The following is a 26,963-nucleotide window of genomic DNA, read 5'->3' on the forward strand; positions in this document are numbered from 1 at the left end:
CTTATTCATTTTGATTATAAGCCCATGAAAAGACAGGGTTTTCTGCAGAAAACCCTGTCCATGATTTCATGGGCTGATAAACAAAATGAATAAGTGTTTATTAATATTTATTTAATATTAACACGATACATATCTTTGACAAATGCAAAAAAATCTTTAATGATAAAATGTAAATGATTCAATAGCCTAGCAGACACTTAGTAATACAAATACTTAGTAATATAAATATATAAATATAAATTCGTTCACCACATCATGACAGAAATATCATACACTCACCATATACACCTTCTGATGTCTCATTGGCTTAAATGCATGTTTCACTTGTTCAAGGATTTGGAATGATTAAATACATGTAGGCTTATATTTTGACATTAAATGCCCTTAAATGCCTACTGTGTACTTTATACTATTTGTCAGTATTATGTGTCAACAACATTTGAACATGAAGGAAATAATATCGATACAGTCAAGGGAGACAGTTTACTAAATGGTTACACATGTTATTAATATATGTTTGAATTAATAAAAAAAAAAAAAAAAAAAATCTTTTTAAACTCTGTGTCATCGTATTAGCCTATTTAAAACGTGGAGAAAATCAAGTTTAAAAATACAAAACGGCGTAGTTGTAGCCTATTCTCGCAGTAGCCTATACAACGACTGTGTTTGTATCCGTTCATCGACATTAAGCATATAGGCTGTTTTAAAATTTTGCCTCTTTGTACATCATGATATCTTATGCATATTAGGCCTATATGAACAGAAAAATGACTTTATTTAAAAGTATTGTTGTTAAATACTGTAGACATCATGAAACTGCGGTTCTGAAACTGGTGCTGCGGGTCTGCAGCTGGATACTATTGGATGAGATTAGCTCGCGCCGCGCTGCCCATTGTGTGGCGCTAGAAAACACGTCCGCGCTGCGCTGACGAGTCGGTCGCGCGGCTCGGTCCACTTGATCCGCGCAGATGACATGTCAGCGCGGCGCGAGCTTTGTAACACCCCGCTGCCTCGTACCACTTTTGGTGTGTTTGGCTTCCCATAGATTAACAGTGACAACGAGCACGTGCAACAGGGTTTCAAAAACAGCGCATCCAGCGCACAATCGCCTATTATTAACACTTCATTGATAATCAACTAGTTGCGTGTTTACTCTTTGTATTCGATATCCGTTGATAATCATTCTATTATTGCATAACAATACTAAATACTGTAAATATTTAAACGTGAATCCCTGCTCCTTGAATATACAAGTCACTGATGAAAATCTTTGGTTTTAATGAGAAAAAAACTACATTATGTCCAGTGACATGGATTAGAACCGGGAACCTCTTAGCATTTACCTAAACGGTGAATGAATACTGCCACTAATCCATCAGGACATTCAATTATCAAAGGCGGATCGTCTGTATTTATTAACTAATGTGAACATGACTCTAATGATGTTACCTAACGACATTGTATTATAGCAGGATGTAGGAACCAACTATCAGGGCTTTTATTTTGAACACATTTATAATTTTAATATCATATTATTATTATTATTGTAATAATAATACAACATACCCCCCCCCCCATACACATTCTTGTCCCACCCACATTGTAAAACAAAGTTACGCCACCCCAGTTGAATATGCATAAGGCACGATTAGCATAATGATATGTCGCTGAATACAGAGCTCTGTAATGCAATTGTTACTAGTAAGAATTGCTATTGTAGAGCTCTGTAATTCAATTTGTACTAGTAAGATTGCAATTACAGAGCTCTCTAATTCTAATTGTTACTAGTAAGAACTGAATTATGGAGCTCTGTAACTTAATTCTTACTGGTAACAATTCAATTAGAGAGCTCTGTAATTCAATTATAGAGCTCTATAATCAAATTGTTACTAGTAACAATTGAATTAGAGAGCTCTATAATTTAATTATTACTAGTAACAATTGAATTAGAGAGCTCTATAATCATAATTGTTACTAGTAAAAATTGAATTATAGAGCTCTGTAATTGTAATTGTTACTAGTAAAAATTTAATTGTAGAGCTCTATAATTGTTATTGTTACTAGTAAAAACCGAATTAGAGAGCTCTACAATTATAATTGTTACTAGTAAAAATTGAATTATAGAGCTCTGTAATTGTAATTGTTACTAGTACAAATTAAATTATAGAGCTCTTTAATTTAATTGTTACTAGTAAAAATATAATTACGACGAGTAACGCTGGAACGTTTTTATGCTGAAACGGCCTTCCATACTCTAGTGGAATTGTAGAGCTCTGTAATTGGATTATTACTAGTAACAATTGAATTACAGAGCTCTGCAATTGAATTCTTACTAGTAATAAATGAATTGTAGAGCTCTCTAATTGGAATTGTTACTAGTAAAAACTGAATTATAGAGCTCTACAATTCAGTTGTTACTAGTAAGAATATAATTGCAGAGCTCTATAATTCAATTAGAGAGCTCTACAATCATAATTGTTACTAGTAAAAATTTAATTATAGAGCTCTATAATTGTAATTGTTACTAGTAAAAATTAAATTATAGAGCTCTTTAATTTAATTGTTACTAGTAAAAATATAATTACGACGAGTAACGCTGGAACGTTTTTATGCTGAAACGGCCTTCCATATCTATACAATAGGAGTGAATATTTCCTTTCTGTGGGTTCCAGGATTGTATAAGGTAATGAGGAGGTAGATCATTTGTCAAAGAGATCTCTAAAACATCCAGAGACAGATATTAATGTACCACTGAGTAAATCTGAAGTGAATGGAATAATAAAATCTGCTCTAAACAGAATATGGCAAGAGAAATGGGACAATGAGTCAAAAGGCAGGCATCATTTCAATATTCAAAATAAAGTTGAAGTAGAGAGAAACAGCTATGGAAGCAAAAAGGATAAGGACTCTGTAATATTTAGGCTTCAAATAGGGCATATACATCCCTTAATTACTCACTGTTCTTCATAGGGAAAAGAGAATGTGGCCTACCAGAAACAGTTGAACATGTATGACAGATGTATGAAATATGACAGAGCCATAAAACATCTGAAGGGGAAGAAGGGGAAATAGAAAGGAAGTGTTGTTTGGTTCTGGGAATATTTGTTACGCTGTTCTGAAATCCCTGGAAATAAGTGCTAGCCGTTCTGGGACACACATCTGTAGGGATGTGTCGCACAAAGCTTTTGAAGCAGTGAGGCTTTTACAACCAGTGGTGTATGAAGTACTCGAAAACCACACCTTAAGTAAAAGTACAGATATCTTACCAGAAAATGACTTTGGTAGAAGTTAAAGTCACTGTTTAGAATATTCTACCTGAGTAAAAGTTTAAAAGTATGTGATATTTTTTGTAATTAAGTACGAAAAGTATTTTTTTATATATTAAACGTACTTAAGTATTGAAAGTAAAAGTTAATGTAAAATACAAAAGGAGCAAAAAAATATTAAAGGTGCCCTAGAATCAGAATTTGAATTTACCTCGGCATAGTTGAATAACAAGAGTTCAGTACATGGAAAAGACATACACTGAGTTTCAAACCCCATTGTTTCCTCCTTCTTATGTAAATCTAATTTGTTTAAAAGACTTCCGGAGAACACTCGGATCTCAACATAACACCGATTGTTACGTAACAGTCGGGATCATTAATATCTATGACCCCAATATTTGCATAATGCCAGCCCATTCGACGCATTAGACAAGGAAAGGCAGTATTAATGGCTGGATCTGTGCACAGACAAGGTAAGCAAACAAGAACAACAGCGAAAAATGGCAGATGGAGCAATAATAACTGACATGGTCCATGATAGCATGATATTTTTAGTGATATTTGTAAATTGTCTTTCTAAATGTTTCATTAGCATGTTGCTAATATACTGTTAAATGTGGTTAAAGTTACCATCGTTTATTACTGTATTCACGGAGACAAGAGTCGTTGCTATTTTCATTTTTAAACACATGCAGTCTGTATAATGCATAAACACAACTTCATTCTTTATAAATCTCTCCAACAGTGTGTAATGTTAGCTTTAGCCACAGAGCATAGCCTCAAACTCACACAGAATCAAACGTAACCATCTAAATCAATATTTTACTCACCTAATTCAAAGCATGCATACAGCATGCATGACGAACATCTTGTAAAGATCCATTTGAGGGTTATATTAGCTGTGTAAACTTTGTAAATGCACTGTAATATAGTCGAGAGCTCGTGTGGCAGATAGAGCGCATCTCTTAAAGGGGCCGTGCTGAAAAAATCAGTGCATAGTTAATGATGCCCCAAAATAGGCAGCTAAAAAAATTAATTTAAAAAAATCTATGGGGTATTTTGAGCTGAAACTTCACAGACACATTCAGGAGACACCTATGACTTATATTACATCTTGTAAAAAAACAATCTAGGGCACCTTTAAAAATTGTTCTATACACAGTTTGAGCAGCAAGATTGTGTTCAGTTTTAAAACTTTGTTAGATTTTGTTTCTTTGAATTATGTTGGCCAAATGTTTATTGTAATTTTTTTAATATAAAAAATACTAATACATTAATTATACTGTTGTGCTTTAGTCTTTCGCTTAACAGCGTCCGCGGAGGCGTGAAGAGAAGCACACAACAAAACGAATCCGTTTCAGGGACTTTACTTAAATTATTAAACCACAACTTTACAATAGCGGGGGTTTATGCTCTTGCCCATCGCTGATGGGTTTATATACAACCATCTGCACTGAAGCCTGCGAGCATACTGACGCTAAACGTAAAAACAAAGAGTGAACTAAACCCCGCGTGATGACGTGGCCACATCTGATTGGCTAATACAGAACTTATTGTGAATACATGAAATAATTGTAACAAACAACTTATTTTAATTAACTAACACTATAACAATACATTGATCATTCCTGTTAATTCATAGTGCATTATAACGAATGTAAGAGACAACTTTAAAATGCTGAAATGTAAATGTTGAAATTAAAAATGAACAATACTTTTATTAACCTTATTTAATGTTACAAATGGACTCTTATTGTAAAGTGTTGCCATTTCATATAAATCCAAACAGTCATGCTTAAAAATTATCATCTTTACACACAAAGGCATAGCATGGGTCTATTATATGTATATTTTCACACATTATTTGCCTCTACTTTAGAAAACTTGATGATTATCTAATCAAATTATGTGTTGCTGATAAAAAAGAACTGAAATTGAATACATTTCTGATTTATGTTTCTGTCGCTGCATGATGAGGATACAGTTTAAATATGCATCTTCGCTGGATAACGAATGCATAACAGCGAACAGATGGATATAAACTAATGCAAATGAATGGTAACAATCGTGACGTTAAACAGTTGCTGTTTTTGTCAAGTCAAGTCACCATAAGTCTTGCCTTGGCACAATCTGCATTGTAAAAAGCGCTATATAAATAAAGGTGACTTGACTTGACTTGACAGCGCACTTTTCTCCAGCCGCTCCAGCAACGGACGCAACCCAGAAAATGAAATCAATCGTGGTTGTGCGAGCTCTTGTTTGCACATGCTTGCTTGCAGTCTGTGTTCTTCCGACTTTATTTTGTAGTAAGTAACGAAAATGCTTTGGGAAAATGTATCGGAGTAAAAGTATACATTTTATTTAGGAAATGTAGTGGAGTAAAAGTAAAAGTTGACAGAAATGTAAAAACTCAAGTAAAGTACAGATTCTCCCCCTCAAAAAAAACTTAAGTACTGTAACGAAGTATTATTACTTCGTTTGCATTACACTGTTTACAACAAAGGGCAGCGGTGCTTCGAAGCTTTTGAAACAGTGCTCTACTTCCGCCATCTGGTGGTCAATAAAAATCCTACATGTGTCATTCAGTTTTGTTAGTTGGGATGTCTTTGTAAGGTTTATTTGTATATTTATTAACTATATATGTCATTAGAAAGATGGTGGCGCTTGTGTGTGCAGCGAAATTTCGTTGCATTTTGCACAATACAATGAAAATAGACTTTCTATTCTTTCTGTTTTTACTTGCATCAAACTTGTATCTTTTCACCTTCTAAATAGATTGTTTAATATGCCAATAAATTAGGTCTGTGATTTTTTCATTGCACCATTTTTGAGTGTTCCTTACAAAACACAAAAATGCACATTGTTAAAAAACACAAATGCACAAATACAAATGCAAATTCATATTTTTAATCAAGATTTTTTTTTTTTTTTTTTTTTTTTCACTGTGCTGGAGTGTCAGTGAAGCTTCATTTCCACAGGTCACATGACAGCCTTGTTTCAAGCAATGCTCCGGATCACCGTTTCAGGGCACTAGTGTGTTGAAAACTCGAGACGTTTGTACACTGGGTGTAGTACCCATCCCTACACGTCTGAAAATTTTGGAAAACCAATGTTAATGGATCATTTATTCCAGTTTGGGGTGTTTTATGCGTTATTGTGTCAAAGTGTCTTTGGTTCTGGTGAGTATCAAATTGCTAAAGCTGCTCGTTCTAACGATGATATCGTTGTATTTGTTTTCTGTCTGAGCTCGCGCGTCCATGAGATGTGAGTGTGATTTCTTAAATATTCAATAAATAACAGTCAAAGACAGTGGTTTTAAAACCTGTCCCGAGGGCTGTTTCATAAAAGACGCTAAGAAAAGCGAGGATTAAACTCCAAAACCTGACTTGAATTAACATTCGAAATGAGGATATTGAAGTTCACGCAGTGCCGCTAATTTGATCCAGGTTTACCTAGTCAAGATAATTGCGCGTGCACGCTTTTCTTATCCATCCCTAGAAGTCGATCAAATCGATCAAATCGATCCACCATAAGAAACAGCATTTTGTGCTATTTTATGCACTTGAGACATGGTGTTTTCCTCAGTGCATAACTTACTTTCACAAGTTTATTCTTCATCTGTAAATGTTATAAAGTCTTGCAAATATTTCCATTTTGCTGCTAAACTTCACTGAACGAGCGCTGCTGCGCGCTAAACAGACGGGGCGCAATAATTCTGATTAAAATATATTTTACTAAAATATTTGATGTTGGATATTACAGTTTTTTTTTTTTTTTTTTTTTTTTTTTTTTTTTTTTTTTTTTCAATTGCTAACAAGCGTTTACCAATACTTAAAGTACTTTTTTCTAAACTCTTAACACAGCAACACGCATACATCACAGAATTAGCCAAATAGTCAAACCATATTTTGTTAAATAAACACAAACTCTACATTTCAAAATGCCAAAAACCTTTTTCAACACATACTAACTCTATCAAAACACAGCAAACCTGATTCAAAATCGAGTCATTCTGTCAAAACATAGCACTAGTTTTCTATCCAACATGAACATATAGTCAATCACAGCACAATGACTGTCAAAATACTAACAGATGATGGCATTATGAAAACTGCATTACTGTCATGTTTCAGTTCTACCAAGAGAAAATATGAAATTCATAGTTTTTAAAATTCAGTTTCGTTTTACTGCAGTGCAGCTGCTGGTCAATTGAGTCCCCAATGCAGAACTTCAGTTGACCCTCTGTTGAAATCTTTTCCTGAGGGTGGGTGGGTGTGGTGTTGATGTTGCCCCATAGAGGGTGGGATGATGTGCACTTGGTATAGTGCCCTACGCAGTCCACATATTCTGCATATATGGAACAGTGGTAGTGGAATCATTGTAGTGTAAAGCTTTTGCTGAAATGAAAACATGAAATTGCTGCCATTGATCAACAACAAATCCAACATACATGATCTTTGATTATTATGGAAGCTTTTTTTCCACCACAGAATAAAAAAGCATAAAAGGTCATTGTGACTTTTTATCAAAAATATTTTTTATTTTGCAATTGTGAGTTTACATCTCACAATTCTTTTTTTCTCAGAATTGTAAGATATACAGTTTTTTTACAATTGCTAACAAGCATTTACCAATACTTAAAATACTTTTTCTAAACTCTTAACACAGCAACACACATTCATCACACAGTTAGCCAAATATTTAATTTTCTGCCCAAAACCATATTTTGTTAAGTAAATTCAAACTCTACATTTCAAAATGCTAAAACCTTTTGCAACATATACTAACTCTATCAAAACACAGCAAACCTGATTCAAAATCGAGTCGTTCTGTCAAAACATAGCACTAGTTTTCTCTCCAACATGAACATATAGTCAATCACAGCACAATGACTGTCAAAATACTAACAGTTGATGGCATTATGAAAACTGCATTACTGTCATGTTTCAGTTCTACCAACAGAAAAAATATGAAATTCATAGTTTTTGAAATTCAGTTTCCGTACATGTAAGCCATTCTGCATTTTTGGTTGAGTGTTGAATGTGTGCATTCTTGGAAACTGAAGTGAATGAGTCATTATTTCATGGAATGTGCAGTAGAAAAAAAGAAGAAAGTAACAGAATTGCTCAGGGCAGCTACTGGTCAAATGAGTCCCCTATGCAGAACTTCAGTGTCCCCCTTGGTTGAAAACTCTTTCTGGGGTTGGGTGTGTGGTGTTGATGGTGCCCCTATAGAGAGTGCGATGGTGTCCCCTTGGTAGTTAGTGCCCTACATAGACCACATATTCTGCATATATGGAACAGTGGTAGTGGATTCATTGTAGAAAAATCGTTGTAGCTTTTACTGAAATGAAAACATGAAATTGCTGCCATTGATCAACAACAAATCCAACATACATGATCTTTGGTTATTATGGAAGCTTTTTTTCCACAGAATAAAAAAGCATAAATGGTAATTGTGGCTTTTTATCTCACAATTCTATTTATTTATTTTATTTTACTTTATTTTTTGCAATTGTGTGTTTACATCTAACTTTTTTTTCTCAGAATTGTGAAATATAAACTATAGGAATTGAGAGAAAAAAAGTCTAGAGAGATAAAAAGACAATTACGTTATTATTTTCTAAGCATGGCAGAAATAAGCTTTCATAGGTTCTTCGTGTGTAAGGGGAAAAACCACAGAGACGCACAATCCAACACACGTTCTTCCTCCTCTCCTCTACCTCTTCTTCTCCCTTGTCCTGATCCAACTTCTCCTCTGCTCCTTCATCTGTTCCTCTCCCTTACCCAGACATTTTTTTCTCTCTGCTCCTTTGTGTTGTTCTGCATCCACACTGAACAAATCCAATTCAAAGAGTCCTATTTTACAGTATGTAATGAAAAAAAACTTCAACACCTAACTATGCCTCCAACTGAGATTGTAATCTATTTCTCAATATTTCAGTGATCTGCTAATTAAAAATGCTTATCAAATGTTTCAGTATTTGTTTGATATGTTTTTTCAATACTTTTGAGCTGCTGTTGTTACAATCCAGTAGTGCTTTTGTTGCAAAAGTAAAGGTTTTATCCTATATTTAAAGATTGGAACATTTGGTCTTCATTTCTGACTTGCTGTGTTTAAGCATTTGCAAATAAGATGAGAAAGATCCATGATTTTGGTATGGGGTAAGCTTATATGAAAAGAAATTGTAAGCATTTTAGAAATGTGCTAATTCACTGCATTTAGTGTGAAAACTACATGAATTCTGTTAATGGTATGGTCACAACAGACGGATGTTCTGCTAAATGTGTTTAGAGTTTTGAAAATGTGACTACAGAATGGACAAAAGTATGTTAGCAATTGAAAAAAACTGTAAACAGATTGCTAGTTTTAATGATAGTTTTCATTAATTTCATACAAATTACAAATCATGTGCATAATTGTCTCAAAAAATTATGTACAAAATTCTCAACATTCTCAAACTGTTTGCAACAGTTCACCCTGCATGTGAGGCCAAGGCACTCTAATGCATGAGGGTAGTTCTGAGCCGGGGTTGAGCTGCGCTTGTTGACTAACTGTGATCAAGTCACGGCGCAGGCCCTCGGCCAGACGATGTCCACCTCGGTGGTCCAGAAGCGCCCCCTGGCTTACCTTGTGAGGTGTGAGAGGTTGTCAAGCTAAATGCTTTCTCAACGCTCCCATCTCACGAGGTGGCCTTTTCGGTGACACTGTCGAGGACTGAGCCCAGCAGTTCTCCTCAGTTAGTAGCAGACCAGGGAGCTTCCCATGACAAACCATTGAGTTCCTCTTGGGCCACCCCTCAGTCTGCTCGTCGCCAAGGGTGTCATCCCCTGCAAAAAAAAAAAAAAAACTCTCTACTGTGTCCGTTGCAGGGAGATGAAACCTCCCGTCTCTGCTGCTGTTTAAGTGGTTGGTGAGAAAATCACCCCTGAGACAGGCGACCCAGAGATGGGTGGGGCTGTTCTTTCCACCCCCCAGAGGAGGGCCGGGTGGTAAATCCTTTTATTGGGTTTGTTTCTGTTCCGCCGCTGGCCCAACAGCCAGCGGTACCCAAACTTCCAAAAAAAAAAGAACAGTTCCTCCATCTCCAGGTCTGAAGAGGGCTTGGAGAGCAGTGGGAGGAGAAAAACCTCACCACTCTCATCCCCCTCTTCTTTCGCCAGCGGACAGCAGCGAGCAGCGGGTAGCCAAAGCCTTGACTGCTCCCTCTGTCCACCTGTGGAACCAGGTAGTGTTGCCCAGCACACTGTGACGCCGCTTCGGGCCGCCTCGCAAAGAGCCCCCCGAGCCGCGCACCTGTGTTCCACCTCGCTGCCCCACTGCGGGTACACCGGTGGTCCCATTGGTCCCGCTTGTACGGTCTCTGCAAGCCTGGTTAGCGCTCCCCAGTCCATCTTGCTGGCTCATTTGGACCATCAGGCTCGGCTATGCGATTCAGTTCACCCGGCGTCCCCCCAAGTTCAGGGGCATCCTCTTCACTACAGTGAAAGATGTCGATGCCCGTATCTTGCGTGCGGAGATCGCAGTCCTACTGGCGAAGGACGCGATAGAGCCGGTCCGTCCAGCCGATATGAGGTCAGGGTTCTAAAGTCCCTACTTCATTGTACCCAAGAAGAGCGGTGGGTTACGACCTATCCTGGATCTGCGAGTTTCGAATTGGAGCTATTGTTCAAGATGCTCACGCAGAAACACATTTTCGAATGCATCCGTCCCCAGGATTGGTTTGCAGTGATCGACCAGAAGGACGCATATTTTCATGTCTCGATTCTTCCGCGACACAGGCCATTCCTGTGGTTCGCGTTCGAAGGACGAGCATATCAGTACAGAGTCCTACCCTTCGGGCTGGTCCTGTCTCCCCGCGTCTTCACGAAAGTCGTGGAGTGCGCCCTTGTTCCCATGAGAGAACAGGGTGTTCGCATCCTCAACTATCTCGACGACTGGCTCATTCTAGCACAGTCTTGGGATCAGTTATGCGAACACAGGGATTTGGTGCTCAGACACCTCAGTCAGTTGGGGCTTCAGGTCAACTGGGAAAAGAGCAAACTCGCCTCGGTGCAGAGGATCTCTTTTCTTGGTATGGAGTTGGATTCGGTCAAACAGATACCACGCCTCACAGAGGAACATGCTCAGTCGGTGTTGAACTGCCTGAATATGTTCAACGGCAGTACAGCGGTCTCACTGAAATACTTTCAGAGGCTCCTGGGGCATATAGTGGCCGCAGTGGCTGTAACACCGCTCGGTCTGTTTCATATGAGACCGCTTCAACACTGGCTTCACGGCCGAGTCCCGAGATGGGCGTGGCAACGCGGCACGTTCCGGGTGGCAATCACTCAGTGTCGCCAAGCCTTCAGCCCGTGGTCGGACCCCTTGTTTCTTCGGGCAGGAGTGCCTCTAGAACAGGTGTCCCGGCATGCTGTGGTTTTCACGGATGCCTCGACCACCGGCTGGGGTGCCACGTACAACAGGCTTGCAGTTTCAGGCGTTTGGACGGGACCCCATCTGAAGTGGCACATCAACTGCCTTGAGTTGCTTGCAGTGCGCCTTGCTCTGAGCCACCTCAAAGGGACGCTACGGGGCAAGCACGTACTGGTCCGTACGGACAACACTGCGACCGTTGCGTACATCAACCATCAAGGTGGTCTATGCTCTCGTCGCAACTCGCCTGCCATCTCCTCCTGTGGAGTCGGAAGCATCTGATGTTGCTTCGCGCCATTCATGTTCCCGGTGTGCTCAACCATGCGGCCGACGAGCTCTCACGAGCTGCGCTGCCGGGAGAGTGGCGACTCCACCCCCAGGTGGTCCAGCTGACCTGGAGAGAGTTCGGAGAGGCTCAGGTAGACCTGTTTGCCTCACCAGAAACCTCTCACTGCCAGTTGTTTTACTCTCTGACCAAGGGAACACTCGGGACAGACTCACTGGCACACAGCTGGCCCCAGGGCTTGTGCAGATATGCGTTTCCCCCAGTGAGCCTACTTGCACAGACACTGTGCAAAGTCAGGGAGGATGAGGAGCAGGTCCTGCTAGTTGCACCCTATTTGCCCAACTGGACCTGGTTCCCAGAACTCTCACTCCTCATGACAGCCCCTCCCTGGCCCATTGCTTTGAGGAAGGACCTTCTTTCTCAGAGACGGGGCACTCTTTGGCACCCGCATCCAGACGCCTCAAAGTGGAACCTGTTCATCGAGTGGTGTTCTTCTCGCCGAGAAGACCCCCGAAGATGCTCGATCAGAGTCATGCTGTCCTTCTTGCAGCAAGGGTTGGAGCGTAGGCTGTCCCCCTCCACCCTCAAATTCCACACTGCTGCTATCTCCGCTTACTACGACCACTTAGATGGCAAAACCGTTGGTCAGCACGACCTGGTCGTCAGGTTCCTTAGGGGGGTGAGACGTTAAAATACTCCTCGACCTCCCTCCATACCCTCTTGGGACCTTGCTCTGGTGCTTCGAGCACTTCAGATTGCTCCCTTTGAGCCCTTGCAATCAGCAGACTTCTGCAATCAGAGAAAGATTCTGTCTCTGAAGACTTTGCTGCTGGTTGCATTGGCCTCCATCAACAGGGTAGGGGACCTGCAGTCATTTTCGGTCGACGAATCATGCCTAGAGTTCGGGCCGGGTGACAGCCATGTGGTTCTGAGACCCTGGCCTGGCTATGTGCCCAAGGTTCCTACCACTCCATTCAGGGACCAGGTAGTGAGCCTGCAAGCGCTGCCCTCGGAGAAGGCAGACCCAGCCCTGGCTTTGCTCTGTCCAGTTCGCGCCTTGCAGGAGCATCCTCCTGGGCGCTGGCTCGTGGCGCCTCGCTAACAGACATTTGTAGAGCTGCGGGCGGGGCGATACCTAACACGTTCGCTAGATACTATATAGCCTTCGTGTTCTCGCCTCAGGTCAGAGGCACGGGGAGGCCCCGGCTTAGTGTCGGCTTGCTGCACTACATGCGCTCTTTTGCTCCAGAGAGTCCCTACGGGCAGACCCTGTTGAGTCCTCCGGTTACCCTTCGGCAGCCGACGTAGCGGAGCGTCTGGCACCAGGCCTATACTCCGTTGCATCCTTGAGAACCGGATTTAGGCTGGGTTCCATATGTGTGACCCTACAGGGATCCCATATGTTTTTTTCCATGGTTGCTCCTAAACGAAGCCCGTGTCTTTCCCTCTGGGAGAACCCATCTCTCATCGAGTTGGAGTCACCCCAGTTCTTCCATATGTTATACAACCTACAAGGTTAGTCCATATGTACTTCTCCACATAACTCCTTCGGGGTTTTCTAACTCCTTTTCTAACGAAAGGTTGCGCTTTCTCAGCGTTATTCAATAGTCTCACTGAATGGGTTTGGGAACAGCAGTGATCGACTTACAACAGAGCGCTGGAAGAGGGCAGCTCCTGTGGCACTTTGGTAGGATTCCTATTCGTCGGTCTGTCCGACGTACGTCGAATGTGACCGACTGAATGGGAGTGTCTCTGTTACAAAGGTAACCCTCGTTCCCTGAAGGAGGGAATGGAGACGTACGTCCCGTCGCCACAGTCGCTGTACCCCGCTGATGCTGCCGCCTAACCTGTTCGGCTCCTCAGCGAAAACCTGAAGATGCAACGCACCTGCTGCTCATTATATACCTGTGCTGCGAGGAGAGCAGCTGATGCATATGATTGCATGCCAATGTGCATTGGCTCGTTTTAGTTACACTCGAAGTAGATTGGCCTCTCTAGCGAGATTCCTATTCGTCGGTCTGTCCAACGTACGTCTCCGTTCCCTCCTTCAGGGAACGAGGGTTACCTTTGTAACTGAGACATTCCCATTGCCGTTTATTTAAGTAAATATTGCAATAATGTACACCGTACTACTATTATTAAAATATCCGAAAATCACAAAAAAAAAAAAAAAACCTAAAATATCTTAATTTGTGTTCCGAAGATTAACGAAGGTCTTACGGGTGTGGAACGGCATGAGGGTAAGTAATAAATGACAAAATTTTCATTTTTGGCTGAACTAACCCTTTAAGGCAGCAGATTGCACTCAATCTATCATATGCATGCTGCTTGTGTGGATACAGTCATTTTTGACTACAGATTATGAGGTAATTTGATTAAATGTAGCCTACTGGATTTACAACATTTTGGCAACTAGAAATACATGCTCGATTTTAATATTATTTTAAGGTAGAATTAAATTAACTACTCAGCATTTTGTTCGTGTACCCCAGTTTGGGAACCACTGCTCTAGAGAGCTACGAGAACGGGAGAAAGGTGGACTTCGGCTTTATTCATCCTCTGACAGGTGCTTCAAACAGTGCAAATATTGATGCTTTGATGCTTTTAATGAGAGCAAAATAAAACTGACTCAGAAGCCGTTGCTGGGGGTTTCATGACCCTTGATACATAGCCTATCGTTTCATAGCAGCTTTACAGAAAATGGATGCGTATACATTACAATTGAATTATTCAGAATTTTAATACAAGCCTTGTTTTTCATGCTGCTAAGATGATTGATGAGGATTGAATAACATGCTGCAGAGTGTTGGTAATGACATCCCCATAATGCGGAACATTTGAGCTATTTAAAGGTGCCATCGAACATTTTTTTACAAGATGTAATATAAGTCTAAGGTGTCCCCTGAATGTGTCTGTGAAGTTTCTGCTCAAAATACCCCATAGATTTTTTTTTAATAATTTTTTAACTGCCTATTTTGGTGCTGCCCCTTTAAATTGCCCGCTCTCCGCACCGGCCTTGAGTCTCTCACAGAGGAGCTCCGGGAGCATAAAAGGAGGAGCTATTAGGAGGATATTATTTTATGTTTTATTATGTTTGTGTGGCCGGCAGACGTCCGCGAGGGTCTGCCGGCATTACTTTCGTTTTGTTCTTTGTTTATTTTGGTATTAAAGTTTTGTTGAATGTTCGCTGGTTCCCGCCTCCTCCTTCCCGTACATACGAACTGCGTTACATTGGTGCCGAAACCCGGGAGGAAGGAGGAACATGCTGTCGGAGAGCTGCTGAGGGGGATTGCAGTGCTGCGGAGTTCGGGCAGCGCGGGAGTGAAGACCGTGAGACGCTGCCCGAGGCGGTGGTACTGGAGCCTTGTGAAAGGTGGGACGGAGACCCGGATGCCGTGCTCCTGGGACGAGGTGGGGTGGCTGCCGTCCTGGAGGGAGCGGAGGAGTGCCGTCGTCTGCCATGGGCCGGAGCCTGCTACCGTCCGCCGTGAAGGGGAGGAGCAGGGGACGGTCGACTCGCTGCCGGCTGCCCTCAACCGGAGGAGCCATCGCCGGCCACCAGGAGGCGGTCAAGGATCGGGCCGTCCACCGAGCATCCAGTGCCATCGCATGGCACTGCGAAGAAGAGCCTCTCGGCAGGCTGAGGACCGAGCGGCAGTGTGTCTGGGAACCGGACCCAATTTTTTTTTTCTTTCTTTTTCCTCTTTCCCCTCTCTCGTCCTGTCGCTCCCCTTGCTTCCGTCTCCTTTCTCTCGTCTCATCTGTCCTTACCCCCAGGTGCTGCGGCCGCCGAGACAGGCCCCGGGGGGGAGTAAGCGCAGTCGCGGGAGTACCCCCCGGCCTGCGAGGGGCGAGAGCCATGAGGGAACGGCGCGAGGCCGGTGACACAAGTGTTAATGATCTTCACCTGTGAGGCGCACCGGCCTTGAGTCTCTCACGGAGGAGCTTCGGGAGCATAAAAGGAGCGACGACAGTGAAGGATGAGAGAGGACCAGGCCTGGATATTATTTTATGTTTTATGTTTGTGTGGCCGGCAGACGTCCGCGAGGGTCTGCCGGCATTACTTTCGTTTTGTTCTTTGTTTATTTTGGTATTAAAGTTTTGTTGAATGTTTGCTGGTTCCCGCCTCCTCCTTCCCGTACATACGAACTGCGTTACAATGTCTAATCGCGTAAGTATAGTATTTATTTGGATGTTTACATTTGATTCTGAATGAGTTTAAGGCTGTGCTCTGTGGCTAACGGGCTAATGCTACACTGTTGGAGAGATTTATAAAGAATGAAGTTGTGTTTATGCATTATACAGACTGCAAGTGTTTAAAAATGAAAATAGTGACAGCTCTTGTCTCGGTGAATACAGTAAGAAACGATGGTAACTTTTAACCACATTTAACAGTACATTAGCAACATGCTAACGAAACATTTAGAAAGACAATTTACAAATATCACTAAAAATATCATGTTATCATGGATCATGTCAGTTATTATCGTTCCATCTGCCATTTTTCACTATTGTCCTTGCTTGCTTACCTAGTCTGATGATTCAGCTGTGCACATCCAGACGTTAATACTGGCTGCCCTTGTGTAATGCCTTGAACATGGGCTGGCATATGCAAATATTGGGGGCGTACATATTAATGATCCCGACTGTTACGTAACAGTCGGTGTTATGTTGAGATTCGCCTGTTCTTTGGAGGTCTTTTAAACAAATGAGATTTACACAAGGAGGAGGAAACAATGGAGTTTGAGACTCACTGTATGCCATTTCCATGTACTGAACTCTTGTTATTCAACTATGCTGAGGTAAATTCAATTTTCAATTCGATGGCACCTTTAAATTTGTTCAAATCTGATTGGTTATCAATGTTTGTTGTTCATCAACATCAATTGGAAGAAAACTGTTTTGAAAGTAATTCCAGCGATATTGTTTTTCGTTGTGGTTCGTTGTGGTTGTGGACTCTACTATTCTCTTAAATTTTGAGTAGTTTTGTAGTTATTGTTATAGTTATGGTTTTTGGTAACAAATATAGTAACCAAAAATATAGTATAGCTTTAACAAATAAAGTAAAATCTGTAGACTGTAAGCCATTCAGTCCTTTTTACAGGATGTACACACACACACACACACACACACACACACACACACACACACGCACACACACAGTCAGTACACCATTCAGTCTCTAATAGAATAATGTGCAACATTAAAACAATATAATGAATACAGAAATTTTAAGTTGTAATTAGGAAAAATTAATAATTATAGAATGGTTATGGTTATTTGGAAGGAGTTCATTTATAAAGGAACCAACTAAAACCTTTTTCAGTAGCCATAAAAAAGCACACACACTTTAGCTATCCCAGACTACATTCCCATTGTTTTTTACCCAATCAATATAACTATTAAAAAAAAAAAAAAAATGTTTTTGTAATTGTCAAAAACTTCTCATTGCTAATCTGGTAAATGGGTGGTGCATGTTGTATTGCTAAATGCACATGTTCTCAGTTTTTAGCCTATGTAAGCCTATATTTTTGAAACACTGCAAAATCAAACTGATTGAACTTAAATCCATAATCATGCCAATATTATCTAATTTATTTTCTACATTAATGTTTATATTTTTAAACTATACCTCATTTTTAGTATACTTATTATCACTACCAAAATCAGCACCCACATTTCCATAACCTATGTATCATTACTGCAACAGGTGTTTATTTAATATTTATTTAATAAATGGAAAAATAGTAGTCTGCTTTTAAATGCATGCATCTTTCAGGTTTGCCACATCATTTTGAAAATATGTCAGGTTTCATTGAAATATATTTAAAAAAGGTTGTAAATTGTGGAAGGTGTTCATTTAAAAATAAATATTATTTCAGAATTTCAAGTAACTCTCCATGACTGTTAATAATCAATTTTTAAAAATGTGAAAATGTATTTGCTTTTCTGACAGTGTTGATGTTTTCAGACTGTTGCGGTAATGAGATTTTTTTTTAGGACTTTTTTTTGGGAAATTGTGTTCAAAAAGGTCTTAAATTGTAAGTAAATATTTTTTTTTTTTTAATTTTTATGTTTGAAATTTTTAAATTTGTGTGTGTGTGTGTGTGTGTGTGTGTGTGTGTGTGTGTGTGTGTGTGTGTGTGTGTGTCAAAAACAGCTGACCAAAAAGAAAAATGTGTTTCAGAAAATGTGACCTTTCTTAATCACAAGACACTCTTTCTGTCTCATTTGTCTCTAGTGTTCCCCAAACTGTTGACACTTCCCAGACGTACCTTGATATCAGCAACTACAGCAAAGATGCGGCTGATGATTACTCTGTGTCTGTGACAGCACATGTTGGACAAGAGAAATCAGAAAGTGCCTCCATTAAATTCACCTACAACAAAGACTTTTATAATGAGAAGAAGTATAAATATAAATGTAAGTTCTCTGAGTATAACATAATCATATAGATACAGTATTATGCTTTTTACAGTGTTTTAACAGTGTTTGCAAGACACTAATGATGAAACACTATTAATATTTTAATTTTAATTTATTCATCCCAAACCAGTGTGTATGGACACACTTAATTATAGTTTTAGAAAACTTTAAGCTTAAATATCTTTGAAAATCTTGACGGATAGAATGTTCAGCTTTCAAAAAGTAACTGGCAGTGATGGCCAGGGGCCTCATTTATACACACAAAACAGGCCCTGAAAGTGCGTACGCCACTTCCGACGCATAAGTTGTGATTTATTAAAATAAACTTGACGGGAAAATTTGCGCACTTCCACGCAAACTCTGACCTATGCCTATGAACATTTTGGAGACAGTTTGGTGACACTGATGGTGAGCTGATGAAGGAAAACCACTTTAAATCCTCATTATGAGTCCTAATCAATACAGTGCATGTTCACAATAACAGTTTAAATTAAAAAAAATGAATGATTTAAACTCGCATGGAAACTCACGTTTTCATTTTGATATACACATTTACATTAATATTAGCCTACACTTTCACTAATGGCGATGAGCACTGAAATTACATTGTGCAGTCATTACGCAGAAGTTAAACAAAATTGATATGAATTTAGATAGTAGATGTGCTACTTTCGATCACTTTTGACACTGTTGGATTCGGTGGTTGAACGGTCCGTTGTCCAGTTTGAAGAGATCCAATGATAATAGCTTACTGTACAACCACAGCTGCACGGAGGTGTTGATGTTGTGTGAAGGATCTTCAAACAATTACCACTGTATTTGAAGGATATAATTTGAGGAAAAGGGTAAGATTTGCACGTTTCCTTTTTTTAAATACTTCAGTGACGCGCCGAGTCAGATAATTGTATTTACACTGCAATAAATAAGTAGGCCGATCTGTTTCCACTAAAAATAGCCTATAAACATCCTAAAAGATATGTTCACCTTATCAGCAAAACTGCATAAATTTGATTTGAATTGTTTAAAACAATTAAAATACTATTTGGCCAGTGGAAATGAATGAATCAACTCTATTCTGAATCCTTTATCTTAAGTATTTTAATCAATATTGTTTTTATGCATATTTTGATATACTTATTCTAAAACATAAGAATATTGGATGATTTTTAGCAATGTAATGTGTATGGCACAAATGTTAACCATGGTGTCACGTGGATGGGATTATGCATGGAAATGAGGTTATGCATAGTAAAACTAGGCGTCATAAGCTCCATACATGGTGATTTCGGGGAGGAGACAGGGTGGAGATGCATGTACACTCAATCTTCCGCTGACTTTTTATTCATAAAGAGATTTGTGCGCAGGTTTCTGGCATATGCATGGTTTTATAAATCTGATTTTTGTTTTTTGTTTTTTAGCTTTTGTGCATACGTACACTTTTAGGATGAAATATACGCTAAGTTTTATAAATGAGGCCCCTGGAGAGTAATGATACACTTGTGTCACGATTCGATTCATTTCACGATACAAAATACGAAACTATTACGATACTTTAAGCCGAAATAAAGACAAGGGTTCTGTATTATTTTGGTTAAAATTTAACAAAGAGTTTCTGTTGATTAAAATACTTAATTTGGTAGTACATCAGGTTTGGACTAAATAAGGATTGGACTCAATATGGTGAATTAAATAATGTCTATGCTTTCACTTTAAGGATTGCTGCTGCGCATATGCGCTTCAGATGATCAATGCAATCCGTCGCAGTTTTAATCGCAAAGCATATCAAATGACTATTCCCTTGATTTAAAGTGTTCATCCAAAAATTAAAATTCATATTGTTCACATCACCAATGCATATTGTCGCATTTTTATATCGCAGTATTACAATAAGCCCATCGGTACACCCCTAGTGATGACGTCATTAATATTTACTTGATTGGTCCTTTCAGTACCGTGTCTATTTAAACATATAGCTGCCTTTACTGTGTATTATGTGTCCATTCTCATTTGGCCACGCTTCATTCAGAACCAAAGCCTAATTAACCGGTTAACCGACAGTAAGAATTTGATGGTCAGATGGTCAAAATGGTGTAAAAAGTAATTTTTAAAGTAATACTTAAAGATATTAAACGTTTGTTACATGGTTAAAAAATATGCTATATGAAAAAAATGACTCCACACTCACTTGCGAACTCTTGCTCCTTACAGTCTGAATGTCGACTTTGATCTAAGTTTTTTCTACTTTTTGATGTTGGTGATGTTTCTATTGACAAATGTTGAATGATGTGTATTTATTCTTGTCATTTATACTTGACAAAGTTTTTTAGAATGATTAATTGATTGTATATTTAATTGGGATTAATTGTATGCATCTGTTGATTGTCTATTTATGCTCTCTTTACTCCGAGTGAAATTACACCTTGACAAAGGCTTTTTGCCGAAACGTTGGTGAATAAACTGTTTGCGAGTGAGTGTGCAGTCATATTTTTCATATACGTTTGGATTTATCCTTCTTTGCTTGCACCTCAGACGGAGTGTGTTTTGTTTTTTCTTTTATAACTAAAAAAAATGCTACGCATATGGGCTATTTTAGTTCCCCTTTAAATGTATTCAGAACAGAACAAGAATGAAAAATATAAATGTTAAGTCAAAACAAATTCATTTAAAACCAAAACTTACTTTGAGCTTAAGTAGACAGCCTTTCTTGTTCAGTATGAATCCAATATTTCCATATTCGCAATGTATTTGGATGCTAAACTATTATTTATTATGTAAACTAGATTGTGTGTTTCACTCGTGTTCAAATATTCTACATAAAACTTCCTTCATATGCACAAAAATGTGCTTGGCATAATAACACCACAGTTAGGCAGTGGTCACGCTGAATGGCACGGATTGTACACAGACTATTTAAATTGAGCAGTGTAACATTTTATATGTTTGGTTGATGTGTATTTTATTTTGATAATGAACAGGCTGCGACGTTGTCAAGTTAGCAATGCTAGTAGTGGTATGTTGTGTGTGTGCATGAGGTGCTGGCGTGATCACTTGATCCCCCCCTTATAACAGTGGAAACAACTTAAAATACTCAATTTATGGTCAAAGATAAGACATCATTTGAAACTGTAAAGGGTTTGTGTTTAATTTAACACAAGCTTGTCGATTATTGGTTAATGATCAGTTAATGAGCTTTGGTTCTCTGTTAAGAAAAAATCTAGCCTAGACAGAATTAAATTGAGAGATTACTTTTTATTTCTGAATAATATTATTATTTATGGGGGTTTTGTTGTTGTTGTTGTTGTTTCTTTACGCAATATTGGCTTGTGCTTTTTTCCAGGCTCTTTGGACTTTCCAGCTGTAAATACGTCTGTCCACAAAGATGAGATTGAGGTGTCCTTTTGGCACCCTTCTTAATTTATGAGCAGGACATTCTGTATGAAGAATTCAAGTACACAATCACACATGATCAGGTCGGAAATTCAATCAAATAAAATCTTTGAAGGCAGATTTATTGCATGTTGAAATTATTTATTTATTTTTTAAATCACTCTATTCTATTCTCCATCTTCAGAAAAAGATGTCATACTCATGTTTTGATGATGAGGATCGATGCACTGCAAAAATCCACCTTGACCAAAGTTTGGCCGGACATTGTGTTGAGTTGAAGTTTGAAGGGAAGATCGCTGCTGTTTCTACAAATATGTACATAAATGTTTGTGTCCCTCATCAGACACCCGAGACCGGTAAAATCCTCATCATTTTTTACTTTCTTAATTTTTCCTAATTCAGTGCAGCTTTCTTATTGTGCTGTTAAGTACACATTGTGTGTGAGAACTAGTATTTTATTTTCTGATGTAGACATCAGGGGCTGGTTGAACCAGCTGTGTGCAAATTAACTTAGCCTAGTTTTGATATAAATGGGCACTAAATTACAACTACTAAATATTTTTGCGCTGCACCATTAAACTTATTTTAAGTGTAACTTTACATATAATAGATTACATTGTTAGCAGCAGTCTTGGGGGTAACGCATTAGTTACTTTCTAGTTACTAACGCATAAGTAACTTGAGTTTCGTAATCAGATTACTTTTTCAAGTAACTAGTAAAGTAATGCATTATTATTTCAATTTACAACAAAATATCTACGTTATTTTCACATTTATTGACTGACCGCTCTCCTGTCCCCATGTTGAGAGAAATAAAGTGCAGAGGTGTTGTGTGCGCTGTGTGAACATGAAGGTTATTGTGGTTCTAGTCTAAATGTGAACATTCATTTACTCATCTCACTTGCACAAAAACATTTAGTATCCCTCAAAAAGAATAAAAACAGTGAAATGCAATCACAGAATTTTACGCAAACCTGTAATAATTAACTATTTTACATTACACAAATATACTTTATGTATTTAATCTCACTTTATTAACTAATGTTTTTGCTGCTGACCTTCAATAGCCTAATTCAACCATACTTATAAGCAAAAATTACTTTAGATTTAGAAATAAGAGTGTTGAACTTCCTTCTCCTGTATCCATTCTTCTTTAATCCAGAGTGGCAGCACAGCTGAAAGGTTTGTTTGAGCTGCGCCCTCTACTGTACAGGAGTAAATATGCCTTTCCTTCAGCCTGAGGCTTATTCATTTCACTTTGGTGTGAAACATTTACTTGCGTCTCATCATAATAGTCTCTGTTATTGTGCCTTATGGGAATTGTGTGGTTTCATTGCTTGGTTTCTTGCAGCAGTAAATTAGGCTTTTAAATTATCGACTGATTGATATTTGCTTCACAATTTTAAATTCAACTCCACATTCCACAAACATGCAAATCTTACCATTACATCCTGGCCTGGGCGGGATTGGTGAATCAAACTTTTCGAAAATTAAAAATGTGTGAAATGCACCTATAGAGCTTGGGAATCTACGTCATTGTGCATTGCATTCTGGATTGTTGCCGCCATGTTTTAAGTCACGCTCAGGAGCGTACCATGACAACAAATACAAATCACCAGATGAAAAAACGATGACTGCACTTGCTTAGAATAAATGGCCTAATATTTGAATCTCTTGTGTTCATTTGATCGCTCAATCATGTGGCCAGGACATGACACATACACACATAGAAATCATACTGACGCCTTCTATCGTACCACACACAAGACCAAATTTATCTGCCAGATAAAATAATAAACACAATAAAAATTTATCTCAGTCAGCATATCATCATATCGCCCTGATTTCTTTCATTAAGGGATAACATAACAGCATGACCTTCTGTAATTCAGCTCTGAAATGAATTATATTATGGATTCACTACACAGTTTTACTGGACCTAAATGGAACAAATGCATGATTTCTTACTGAGAGAAGCTGAACAATGAATCAAATGTGTGCTGTTTTATGAACACAGAGAGTGATCGCAATGAGCTATATCACAAATAACATTTCTAAACGTGTTTTCGTACATTATTAATGGCGTGAGCATATTCAAACGTATCAGAAATTATGAATCTGTAATAAATACAAAGGACAAAGCCACATTTTGGTCAAGTTTATTTTCATTGAGTTTCACTTTCACCATTGTGTTTCTAAGCTGGAAAGCAAAAAATTGGGGACATTCTAAAACGCTTAACGTGAAAAAGCTTAACGTGGCTTAATTTACTTAGTGTTGTTAACAAACTTAGTAAACACTTGTCAGGGTTTGGTGGTGGAAGGAGGGAGGACTCAATATACAGGAAAATGGGCTTTATTTCAATAATAAAAATAAAACAAAACGCAACAAAAACTACCCCGTGTCACATGTCTCGTGTTTCTGTTTCCCCTGTGACCTAGTTTTCTGTCTGTCAGTTAATTATGTAATTAGTTTCCACCTGTGTCAATCATCACCCTCATTAGTTTCTTTGTTTGAGTTGTGTATATATAGCCTGTGTCTTCCTCCATTCTTTGTCCATTCTCTTTTATGTAAGTTGTGTATCCTGTGTTTCTGTGATTAAACTCTACTCCTTACCCTTTTCCGTCGTCATTGTGCCTTTGATCTACACATCCTGTAAAGGCAGGAACACACCAAGATAACAGAATAACGAACCCATACAGTTTTTGCGGCGATTTTCTTTTCTTTAGTTTTTTCCCCTTTTTTCCCTCCTTCATCATGGACCCTGCTGTTGCCATTCTTTGCCTGGAGCAGAGGGACCCCTCCCTGGAAGCTCACACCATGGAGTTTTTGGAGTTGGCGTGTCGCACACACTATCCTGACCGCTCACTCTCCGTCAGCCCCATGGAAGATGACTTCGCCACCAGTCCCACTCCACTGCCAGAAGCCAGTCAACCACCACCAACGAGCGTCGCAACGGAGATGTTTCATGTGGCCACCACAGACCAAGGAGGCCAGCCGGCCACGATGGATGAGCCAGGACCGAGGAAAGGATCAGACGGTACCATCGCCCCGGAGCCAACCTCACAGCTAGGGTCTGACCAGGTGCGCAAGCCGGTTATATCATGTGACGTCGAGGGAGTGCTTGTGGAGCTCGAGGGCTGGGAGGAAAGCTCCGCCCACAACACCACCACGATGGTTGAAATGACTGACACTGGTAAATATTCTGAGGAACTGAAAGACATTTTTATGGCTGATTTAATTGATTTTTTCAGAGAGGTGATTTCCCATTCCCCTGATTTCCCTGTTTTTAATTAATCTCCTATAATCCCTGAGCTTCCTGAGGACCATTCTCCAGCGTTCTCTAAATCTCCTATGTCTCCTGAATTCCCTGTCTGCCCACCCAGCCTCCCTCTCCCGCCTCCTCCATCACCCAGCTTCTCAGCCAGTTCCTCAGTCCCACCATTACTTCTGCCCTTCAGCCGCTCGACATCTCCCACATGGCAGGTGGGGATGTCAGGCATCTTCAGGCCCTCCACTCCATCTGTTCAAGAGGATCCCCTGCCTCCTCTTCCAGCCCCCACGCCCCCTGCTCCACCTCGGCCCGTCGACACTTAGGTGTCACCCTGGCTCCTCCCTCCCTTGGCTCCACCAGACACCATCGCCCATACGGCTTCTCCGGGCTCCCTCATCTTTGCCTGCACCTACGGTTCCGTCTGGCTCCTCCTTTCCTCCAGCTCCGCCTACATCCTCGGCCCCACCGGCTCAGCCTCCGGCCTCTGAATGCCCACCTCCTCCTCGGATGCTCGTCACCATGGCTCTTCCTCGGTCTCCAGGACCATCGGCTGCGCGTGGGCTCGTCGGCTCATCAGTTACATATGGGTCTCCAGCTGAATCTCCGTTGGTCGTCCCCAGGGTGTTGTCTGCCCCAAAGTTGACTCCACCATGGCTTCTCCCACCTGCGACTCTACCCTGGGGCCTCGTCCTGGCTGGCTTCTGGGGTAACATCTGGCTCCTCCTGCTCCTGGCTTCCCCTTGGCTCCTCCCACCCTCCACTCCCCCTTGGACTGTTTTTGTTATTTTCTATGGACTTTGGTTTATTTCTCTGCACTTCGTCCTCCTCCAGAGACCCCCCCCCCTTCCTCGTTTGGACTCTATACGGCGTGTTTCTGTTTCCCCTGTGACCTAGTTTTCTGTCTGTCAGTTAATTATGTAATTAGTTTCCACCTGTGTCAATCATCACCCTCATTAGTTCCTTAGTTTGAGTTGTGTATATATACCCTGTGTCTTCCTCCATTCTCTGTCCATTCTCGTTTATGTAAGTTGTGTATCCTGTGTTTCTGTGATTAAACTCTACTCCTTAGCCTTTTCCATCATCATTGTGCCTTTGATCTACACATCCTGTAAAGGCAGGAACACACCAAGCCGACAGTCGGCCGTCGGGCAGTTTTTCCTCGTCAGCCGACTAAGTTTTCTCAGTGTGTTCCACACCGTCGGCTGAAGTTGGTCCTCTTCGGCTTTTTTTCGGACGATTCAAAATGTTGAATCAGTGTCGGAGCTCGTCGGTCAGTCGGGCCATCTGATCATTCTGATTGGCTGTTCAGCTACTGCCACCTGCTGATTCGGAAAGGCATTTCATCTCACGCAGGCGCAGAACTGACGTGCTACTTGGCCGTTAGCTGTTTAACATCGGTTTGGTGTGTTGGGGCAACTTTAGACACAGATGCTGCCGACGTGAGCCAACCCCACAGTCTGCTTTCATCGTCACTAGTTCGTCGACGTCGGCTTGGTGTGTTCTGGCCTTAATACCCCGTGGGGGAAAACAGACTTGACTTGACTTAATCAGGGACTTGAGGTGAAATACGACAACGAACCAGCACAGGACTGCAAACACAAGGAGAATAAATAGGAGAGCAAACAAGGCAGGTAATGAGGGAGGACAGGTGGGGCAAATCAACCAGTAATGAGGTAACAAGATGGGCGGGGTCAAGACAATAGACGAGAGCACATGGCACAAAGAAACACGTCAAGCCATGTGCTCACACAAAACATAACAAAAACACAAGCATATGGCCAATGAAAACAAAATCACAAGCCGTGTGCTCACACAAAACGAGACATGAACACACAACTATGAGAACTCATAAGCTGCGTGTTCACACAAAACACAACAACTCGAGCGCCTGACCAATAAGAACCAATCAGG

General features: G+C 40.2%; 1 pseudogene; it reads left to right on the forward strand.

The window, feature by feature from the left end:
- The window catches only part of LOC125276390, a 45,952-nt pseudogene that overhangs the window by 5,745 nt on the left and 13,244 nt on the right, over positions 1-26,963 (forward strand).

This window comes from Megalobrama amblycephala, linkage group LG10, assembly GCF_018812025.1.
Source record: "Megalobrama amblycephala isolate DHTTF-2021 linkage group LG10, ASM1881202v1, whole genome shotgun sequence".
Classification (NCBI taxonomy): Eukaryota; Metazoa; Chordata; class Actinopteri; order Cypriniformes; family Xenocyprididae; genus Megalobrama; species Megalobrama amblycephala.